The following is a 10,428-nucleotide window of genomic DNA, read 5'->3' on the forward strand; positions in this document are numbered from 1 at the left end:
TGATATTACAACCTTTTCCTCTCATGGTTGTTAAGCAAGTCTCTGCAGTTGTTATATTAATCTGGTATTTAAGAGAATCTGGCTTCCCCCATTAACTTGTCAGCTGGCTGGAAAGATCACAAATGGCAATCAAATGATTATGATTTCATGCTATTTTCCAAAAGTCCAATTTTTGATCGTGTGGCCATGGGGGTGCTCTGAGTCCAAAAAGTGACTTTTTCTGTGTTTGGTTTTAACTGTGAATGGTTGTTGAATGGATGGTGGTGACTCAAGAACTATCAGTATACAACAATGGTTTTCTCTTATCCAAAGTAGAAAATTTCTACACTATTTGAAGGTTATCTTTACTTTATCTTTTCTAAAAACACTGCATATCTCAGCATAGCGAAGGATATTATAACATAAAAAAATGTATCTAAATTATCTCCTTTAAAAATTATGAAAAGTTACTCTAGTGTATCACTACTCTGTTTCAGTATTAGTTGGAATTAGTCATTCATTGTAAAAGATTCAGAAAGAATATTTTTTTTATTTTTATTTTAATTCCATTTATATCCCGCCCTTCTCCGAAGACTCAGGGCGGCTTACAAGCTTAGCAGTAGCCTTCATTCTATGTATATGCCTGCTTATTAGGGCTTTCACACACACACCAAGCAGCATTATTACAAAGTCAGCTTAATTGCCCCCAACAATCTGGGTCCTTATATGTATATAAGCTTGAAAACTGAATTTCTGCATTTATAATTCTACTTTTAACTTGCCAGTTTGGACTGAAATTCTTCCTTCAGGACATTTTCTGCAATTGTAGCAACAAGATTGCTTCCCTTCCTGAACAACCCTGCTGTATCCCCAGGGACAGCTGTCCACACATCTGGCACTCGGCGGTACCTAGAAATAACCATCAGGAATTCACCAACTACTTCTTCAAACACCCCGCTTTATATGGAGATAGAGAAGTTAGGAAGGGGACCAGTTATAAATTTAGGGGGAGTGCAAAAGTCTTCTGAGGTCAGGATGTCTCAGGAGCATCATGTTTGTGAACAGTGTTCACGTTTCCTGGAAATATCCCACCTTCTGAGGTGGGTTTTGAGTTTTGATTTTTCATCAAAACATGTACAGTACATGCTTATTTGTACATCCACAAAAGTAAATAATATTCTGCTGATTGAGATCTATCACCAATCTATAGAAGAAAGGGGAAAAGTATTTTTAAACTTTTTAAAAAAAAGTTTAAATCCTATACAAAAACAGAGCAAGCTATATTTACTTGTAGCTTGCTGTCTGTGGCAGAAATGAAGGAAGATGTTTTCCATTTCTTTAGCATGGAATACACATGTGGCTTGTTTGCACCCTATATTTGCAGCAATTTCTCTGAAAATGATACCATAGGAGCATATCCACCAATAACAACCCTTTTTCTTTTCAAAAAGTAATTCTATATTACTCTGTCTATTCATAGTTTCACATCCAAAGCCAGGCCTAAGATAAAGTTTAAATGAACAGAAATACTATTGTTTTTTAAATATATATATATATATATGACAAAATGATGAAGGATTTTATTTTCTAACTTTGTGTAAAACAGGTAGAAGTTCAGTTTAAATAATTATCATATTATTTCATCCAGTATCAGAACATTTAAAAATTGAATTTTTTCACAATAGAGAAAAATATCCTACTCATATTTATTCTGCACGTTGTGCATTTTAATAGATTTTAGATATAAATATTACAGTTGCATCCAGAATATCATCACTGTCCCTCACTTTTGTAGTAGTCCATAGTAGTCATCAAACAAAAATCTCTTCCTCCCAACATTATAGTTACTTAACTAAAGGTAAAGATAAAGGTTTACTCTGTCCAGTCATGTTCGACTCAAGGGGATGGTTTTCATCTCCATTTCTTAGCTGAGGAAGCCAGTGTTGCCTGAAGATAATTCCATGGTCATGTTGCCAGCTTTACTATATGATGAGGCACATGGAAGTTATTTTCCCACTGAAGTGATAGCTATTTAGCTACTCGCATTTGCACATATTCAAACTGCTAGGTTGGGAGGAGCTGGGATATGTAATGGGAGCTCATCTATTAAAGCAGCATTCAGATTTTAAACCCAGCCTGTCAGCTTTCCAACTGACAAGCTCACTCTCTTTAACAAATGAGTCATTGCTTAACTATGCTACCTCAAAAAATCCTACCTGCAGTAATTTGTGATTCCACACAATGGCACTTTCATTGAGGGTGAACATTTTCCCATAAGGAGCTTTGGCGTCCATCCTTCCAACATGGACTCTCTGGAAAGATCTATTCTGAAAGACAACCAAGTTGAAGATGTCGTACCCTGGGTCAAAATCCCCTTTCTCATCAAAAAAGATTTCTTCTCCGGCACTGTTATTAAAATGAGTGTTTCTCAAAAAGTAGTGAAGCTGGTTTGAAGGGAGAGGAAAAGATCAAAACAGAATTACCTCAGTGTTCCCCCAAATTTGGCATATTCACAATCCCTGAGTTTCTATAGTGAAGCTTATCACATTTGTAATTGACATCCATTCTGCTATAATTCAGACATCTCGTCAACCCATATAACAAAGTTCAGTTTCAATTTCAGGAATCAAACCTGAGATTTTTCTTACATTTACCTTGAATGTTTTCATAAATAAATGGTATAAAATAGAGGACTCACATAATCAGCCTTTTTCCCACCTGTTACATAAATAAAAAATAGAGGAAAGAGGCCATCCCACATAAATAGGGGAGGGTATCTGTAACAACGTATAGTCAAGGCTATGGTCTTCCCAGTTGCAATGAATGGCTGTGAAAGTTGGACCATAAGAAAGGCTGAGCACCAAAGAATTGAGGCCTTTGAACTATGGTGCTTGAGAAGACTCCTGTGAGTCCCTTGGACTGCAAGGCGATCAAACCAGTTAGTCCTAGAGGAGATCAACCCTGACTGCTCTTTAGAAGGTCAGATCCTGAAGTTGAAACTCAAATACTTTGGCCACCTAATGAGAAGGAAGGACTCACTGGAGAAGAGCCTAATGCTGGGAAAGATTGAGGGCAAGAGAAGAAGGGGACGACAGAGAATGAGGTGGCTGGATGAAGTCACTGAAGCAGTAGGCGTGAGCTTAAATGGACTCCAGAAGATGGTAGAGGACAGGAAGGCCTGGAGGAACGTTGTCCATGGGGTCGTGATGGGTTGGACATGACTAACTAACAACAATCTGTAACAAATGATGGGAAGTAAACAGAAGCACAGGGGAGTGCAGTACTGTGTATCCCTTGCTCTTGAATCACAGCTTTGCAGAATTTTATTTCAGTCTGAGTCCATAACTTCAATAAATATTATTATAATTCTTGGATATCTTGGAAACTTAGTTTAGTCTTTCCAATTCTACATATCCATATCAGGTCTGTTTTAGTCCATATAATGCATCCATGGCATTACATTGCAAATTGATTCCCAAAATTGGAAGAGGAAAATTTGTAAATTAAGGGAAAAGCACAGACCTGTTGAGATTAACTTCTATTCATTTCAGAATAATGATTTTTTTAAAAGAGTAAAGAAACAGTTTCTTACTGCCTCATCTAATTTTTTTAAAAAAATCCCAGTCTAATGAAGAGCAAATGCTTGTGATCTGTTCTACTAGTATATTCTGGGTCCAACCCTGATTGATTTCTGAGCCCAGATAGGCATGACCAAGTGGTGATATTGCTAACACTATGTAATTTACAATAGAAAAATTTTCACTCTCAGAAAGGGGGAAATGATTCAAATCATTCAAATTTCATATCACCTCCATCAGAGAATCACTGCCAAAACCCATGATCCTTTTCATAACTTACCGGTACAGATATTGAAGCATAATATTTTACATTGTGATGCTTCAGTGTTTGTAAAAACATTTGAATTTTCAATATTTCTGCAAAAATATGACTTAAAGCACGAACTGTTCTCTATGAAGGCCTTAAACTACTGTAGATAAAGAGAACCCATATAAAGAAATGAATGAAAAACAATACCCTTGTTGTTGTTGTTTTAAAAAGAATGATTGAGGAAGGTTATACAAAGGTAGTATTTGTGCATGTGGGAAAAGTGTCTAAGCCTCTAGGATTTATTTGAAGAAAAAAATAGAGTCAGACGATCATTTGTGAATGTGGGAGGTCTAACCCGATATCTTCACAACAGGAGTATAGGGAAATAAATCATTGCTAGCACAAAGGAGATATGTAAAAACTCCTTAATTGCTGATCTTTACCAGAATGGAAAAGTTTACAAAACTATTTCCAAAGATATTGAATTTCACCTGTCCACTGTCAGGCAGATCTTGTACAAGTGGAGGTAATTCAACCCTATTGTTGTCCTCCCCAAACAATCATGAAAGCACCAAATGAAAGGCATATATGAGAAGAAAAGTGAAGAACTGGGTGAATAGCAAGGTTTTAAGGAGTAAGCCACTAGTATCTAGGAAGAGCATTGATACCAAATTACTGATTGCAAAAGACCATGTGGATAAGGCAGAAATCTAACAGAAGAATTATCTGTGAATGAAAATTCACAGAAATTTTTCTGAAATCAAAATTCTTTTTTTTAAATCTTCAGTGAAAAGCATGACAGTTCATAAAAACCAAATAACCGATCCCTGCCTAAGAACCCTAGACCATCTGTGAAAGATGATGGTGATAGTATCATGGTTTGCCCGTTTTGCTGCCTCTGGATAAGTACAGCTTGATTATTGGTAGAACTACAAGTTTGGAATTGTACCTGCAAATTCTACTAGTAAATTTCAGAGCGTCTGTCCATGAAATGAAGGCTAACAGAAAATGACTCATGCAGCAAGACAATGACCAAAAACACACAAGCTGTTCTACCAAAGAATGATTAAAGCAGAACATTAATGTTTTGGAATGAACAAGTAAAACTACTGACTTTAATGACACAGAACTATTGTGGAAGGATATAACTGGGCAGTTCATGTAAGGAAGCCCACCATTATGCCTCTCTTGATACTGTTCTTAAAACACATATGAAATTCTGCAGAGAATATATCACCTTTTACATCATATCCATGCACAAATATCAATGATTTCAAATTTATAACATCACTGTACATATGAAAGATTATCGTATAAATGTACAGTAGATATAAACAGTCTCACTGTGAGATCAAGGGGTATAATACGTAAAAGAGCCTTGGTGGAGCAGTGGGCTGATGCCTCCTTAAGTAACACCAGCTGCCTGCAATTAATGCAGGTTCGAGTCCCACCAGGCTCAAGGTTGACTCAGCCTTCCATCCTTCCCAGGTAGATAAAATGAGGACCCAGATTGTTGGGGGGCAATAAGCTGACTTTGTAATAATGCCGCTTGGGGGGGGGGCAAAAGCCCTAATAAGCAGGCATATGCATAAAAGGCTATATGTATGAAGGCTATTGCTAAGCACATTGATTTGTGCTTCTTAGACTGTAAGCCGCCCTGAGTCTTCGGAGAAGGGCGGGCTATAAATGGGATTTTTTTAAAAAAATACAAGTTCTTTAGTAGAAAAAGATTCCATAATGAAGAGGGTGGAAACAAGCTACATCAATCTTAGTGTTGTGCATTCAAGTTTAAAAGAGATTTGATGGAAGTGTTTTCCCAGGAATTGATAAAATTAATGAGCCATTTATGGTACAACACTAAATGATAAATATCACCAGAAAAAAGTTCCTTCTGGAGCTGGTTTGAATTGAGACACAGCACAACCAAATACATGAGTATCTGAATCACAGAACAGTTAATTCCTTTCTGAAGAGGATCAGACCCAGAGCCTACTGATTCACATTCCTTCCACTTCAAGCTACATAAAGGTTTCTGGGAAGAGCAAAGGCATACCTGCCATGGCTGAAAATGCAAATCAGAATTTGCTCCATTCTGATTCCTGAATGAAGCTGTCTTTCCTCTTGAACGCATTGCTTGCAGAGCATGTGCTGCAGAATAAACCGCATTGTAGATATTGTAACTCTCTCCAGACATGGTCATTTCAAACACAGAGCCAGGGACCCTGCTCAGGTCTTCCCTCCCAGTGCAGCGTTTCACTCCTTTGGAATATCCACGGAATGAACAGTCAAATATAGTCCACCAGAATCTATTCATGAGAGCAGATGAATTTACATATAGCTTTCTCCTCTCAAGAAACTCATGGAACCCTGGCACCGTTTTTGTGTGCAGTGCAAAGTATAAGGAGCCATTGAAAGTTTGAGCTGGGAAACTCCCCGGTTTAAATATCATAACAGTGAAGTCCCACTGAGAGGTCACGATCCACACTCTGTGATATATTTTCTTTTTCTTGGACCTTTCAGAAAGATACAGAATTATCTGTAAAGCCTCCATAGATTGGATGGTCCCAGAAGCAAGGAACACACTGATTTTCTTCACTAGCATAGTGTCTTGTATGTTCGATATATGTGAAGTAACTGCTCCTGCAGTAAAATCCCCACCTTTAAAAACTGGGATCAACTGCTTCCAAGCAATGCAAATATCATTCTGGAAGAGCTTTGGTTGGATATTTTGAAAAAAGGCTTCCCCACTCTCATCCTCTGAAGCTAAGAGGCCAATCCAGTTCCATCCAAAATGTTTCAGTAAATGGACGATCCCCTCGTGTTGTATATTTTCATTGGGAACCATGCTGAAGAAAGAAGGGAACTGCTTTTTATCACTCAGAACTGGGTCAAATTGACCAAAACTGAGCTGTTTGGAAGAAAGATGCAAAGAAAATTAAATGGAGAATCTTTTTGTGATCTTGAAGAACATAGAGTTTTTCCATTCTCCCTAGAATTTTGGATTCTAGTTCAACAGTATGGCTAAATTAGAAACACTCAAAGTTTCCCATCAAGATTTCTATGGAAGAAGACCCTCTTTGACTATCATTGCTAAAGAAACAGAACTGTGCAAATTGGTCATACCTGTGGAAACTTATAGCTGTTCAAAATGTGGGCCATCTGGAGAGAGTTGGGAGAGTGGAGGCCTCCAATGATAGGCAAGAAGTCTGTCTTGTTCCTTCTAGCACAGTTGAAGTTGATAGGGCTCCCTTGGTCCAGAAACAGATGATCTAGAACATGCTTAGCAGCCTGTCTGACACTGAACCTGTTTTCATAAAATCTCAGGACTAGTGTGGTGTTGGGGAACTTCTTGATATTCCTGTTGATCTCATGAACAGCAAAAGACATAGAAAACCGATGCTGGAAGTTTTTGGGTATTAGGCTAAAATAAAAGTACATAAATACATATAACTATATCATCAAAAGAAGGGATGTGGTGGCTCAGTTGGTTAGGACGCTGAGCTTGTCAATCAGAAGGTTGGCAGTTTGGCGGGTCAAATCCCAAGTGCTGCATAACAGAGTGAGCACCTGTTACTCGTCCCAGCTTCTGCCAACCTAGCAGTTCGAAAGCACGTAAAAATGCAAGTAGAAAAATAGGAATCACTACAGTGGGAAGGTAACAGCGTTACGTGCGCCTTTGGCATCCAGTCATGCCAGCCACATGACCACGGAGACGTCCTCGGACAAGTGCTGGCTCTTCGGCTTTGAAATGGAGATGAGCACCGGCCCCTAGAGTTGGAAACGACTAGCACGCATGTGCGGGGGAACCTTTACCTTTACTATATCATCAAAAGAATTAAATCCAGCTGTTACCTATGAGTATAATTTCAGCAATTTGTGCGGAGGAAACTAATTTTGGATTTCAATGAAATAGACTATCTGCTTTGTATATTATCCTCAAAATCTCAACAGCCACTGTTATTTGAGCAAAAGAATAGGAGCATCGATCTCAGTACTTTATAAGATAGTATAGATTCTTTCTGTCCAAATCAGCAAACCTTGACTTTTGTGCCTTTCCCATTATGTGACTGTAATTGAACTCTATCAGTTATAAAGCTTTATTACAGTCTTGACACATGTGAAAACCAGTTGCTTTTTCACCCTGGATTACAAGGTTGGATCAGATTTACTGTTTTTAAAAGATATCTATTAAAATAAATTAATTTCTCTTAACCATTTGATTAGTAGCAATTTTATTAATTAGGCAGAAACTATTCAAATCTTTTAGGAGAAGATTTTTCAGCAAGGCATAGACCTCTAGGCAAATGGTTTGGAGAGGAAAGCTGGAAGTCCTTTTTCGACAGATACAAAAATGCTCTATGGGCTTAGTAAAGTCATCTGTTAAAAGAGCCTGAGTTTGTTTTTGAAAGCCTAGGAACACCAGTATATAAACTTTATCAGTTAAAACTGGGTGGATCTATTTTATTCTTAGGCAGTAAATTACATGATCAGATATAAAATTTCAGTTTTTAGATTGCAATATGCAGTTTCTTTCATTCTTGTGGAAATGAATGAAATGAATCAGCTTTCTAGTTCTTTCTAGAACTGTTATAAAAGTTACTTTGTAACTTACACACTTCAATCAATAATTTGATTATTGCAATTTGTAATAATGAACAATTTATGGAGGATGATATGAGAAATTGGAATTTTATTCCCTTTTAAATTCAGCTCCTAAATATGTTACTAGAAAGAGTTGTAACTGCCTGAATTTCAGTTTGTGAATCATAAATAGATTAGTGTTATAAAGGTGCTAAGTATTTGCTATGTTGAAAAAGATTTAGAATTAAAAGACTACATTATTCATGAATCCAGTGGTACTTCCATTCTTGAGATGAAGGGAAGAAAAGTCTTGGAGTATTTTTTTTCCAAAATTCAATTTTTGAGAGTTTATGTTAAAATGCATCTTCATAATTCTAGATCTCTAAGATGGTCATTTATAATATGCACACTTTATGTTTTCCTAAGGGTCACCTCTCAGTTGAAGTCATGCTCAAAATGCCAAAGAGTGACAGCCAAGGGAGCAGTGGCACTTTTGATGCAAAATTATGCTCTTCCCTCCATTCTGTCAACTGTTTCTGACATTGTATTGCAGTTTATTCAAAGATGGAAGGGGTACTTACTGTCTACTTCTGGCAGAGTATGGCTCTTTGGTTAAACTCTCTATGATTTCATCAGTATACATAAGGGAAATAAATCCTCCAAGTATCATTTGTGATCTGGAGGTGCTAATCTTGCTTAGAACTTTGGAAGGCTGGATGCAGATGGATTTCAAACTCTCATTGACACCGTCAGGAAGGTAGAAGATGAGCAGAATAATTTTAAACGCCAGCAGTCTTGAACCACCATCCCATCTGTTCAAGTATAGGGTGAAAAACATGTAGTTGTCACCTCTGCAAGGAACTTTTGCCTTGACTAGACCTAATGGGAAACAGCCACTGAATATGGGAATAGGAGGAAAATTAGTTTTTTGTTTTTTTAAGAAAAAGATAAATGTAAAAGTTTGTATTATAAAGCGTGAGATGTTTCTCTGATATAGCTATCATTTGAGTTTCAGGGGGAAAAGGCAAATTTTTATACAGGAGCCTTACTGCAAAAGTAACAGAAGTGGAATGTCAAGCAAAAACATCTGATGTTAACAGTATTGACATGGAATATAGTCATTTTGCTAATTAACAGGCTCTTCCTCCAAGTCTACTAGTCCCTGGTGATTTATAGAAATTTTGTTTTTGTGAAATCTGTACATATCTAGTTTAAGAGTTACAGTATAGTTGGTGTAATACAGTAATTCTAACTTACTTTCTCTTGCCTTGCAACTGTATCTAATCTTGCCTTGACCCTATGTACAGAAAAAGTTTCAGAATTTTTTGCTCTTCAATATTAAGTTATCTACACTAAAATATTTTAAACCCCCGCCCCTCCTTGGTGATTCAAACTAGTTAGCCATTTCTTAGTGTCCACCCAGTTTTGGGTTCTACCAAGAGTGCTGTGAATGTTGTTTTCTGTCTCTTCTGATTTCATTTCTTTTACTCCTTTTTTTTTGGTTATCCTCACATTTTTATCATGATTCCTGTTTTTTTTCCATCTTCACTGATGTCAGATGCTATAGAACAGTGATGGCGAACCTTTTAGAGACCAAATGTCCAAACTGCAACCCAAAACCCATTTATATATCATCGGGTGCCGGGTGGGCATGGCCAATTGGGTGGGTGTGACCTTCTCAGACGTGTCTTGTAGAGTGGACTACAAAGATATTAAAGAATGATATGGCAATGCAATATACTACAAAGAGATAAAACAATGTCTCAATGAGCATGCAATACAGCAGTTAAATGTGCCCCCAATTTCTGTAGATAGTAGCAGATTGTCATACAGTTACACATCACTTTATTTTACAACCTAGTCTTTAAGATATGCTGGGGGTTTATGTGGTCTGGATGAGCACATAGGGGTTCCAGTCACCTTGGGGTCTACCAGCTTACCCAGTGGGCTGGGTAGACCCATGTCCCCCTGAGCTCCTGTGTCTAGGGGAGTTGCATTGCTCTGGCTGGCCTCTTCTGGTGGGCCCACCCCAGAGTCTGA

This window comes from Vipera ursinii (genome assembly GCF_947247035.1).
Source record: "Vipera ursinii genome assembly, chromosome: Z".
NCBI classification, from domain to species: domain Eukaryota; kingdom Metazoa; phylum Chordata; class Lepidosauria; order Squamata; family Viperidae; genus Vipera; species Vipera ursinii.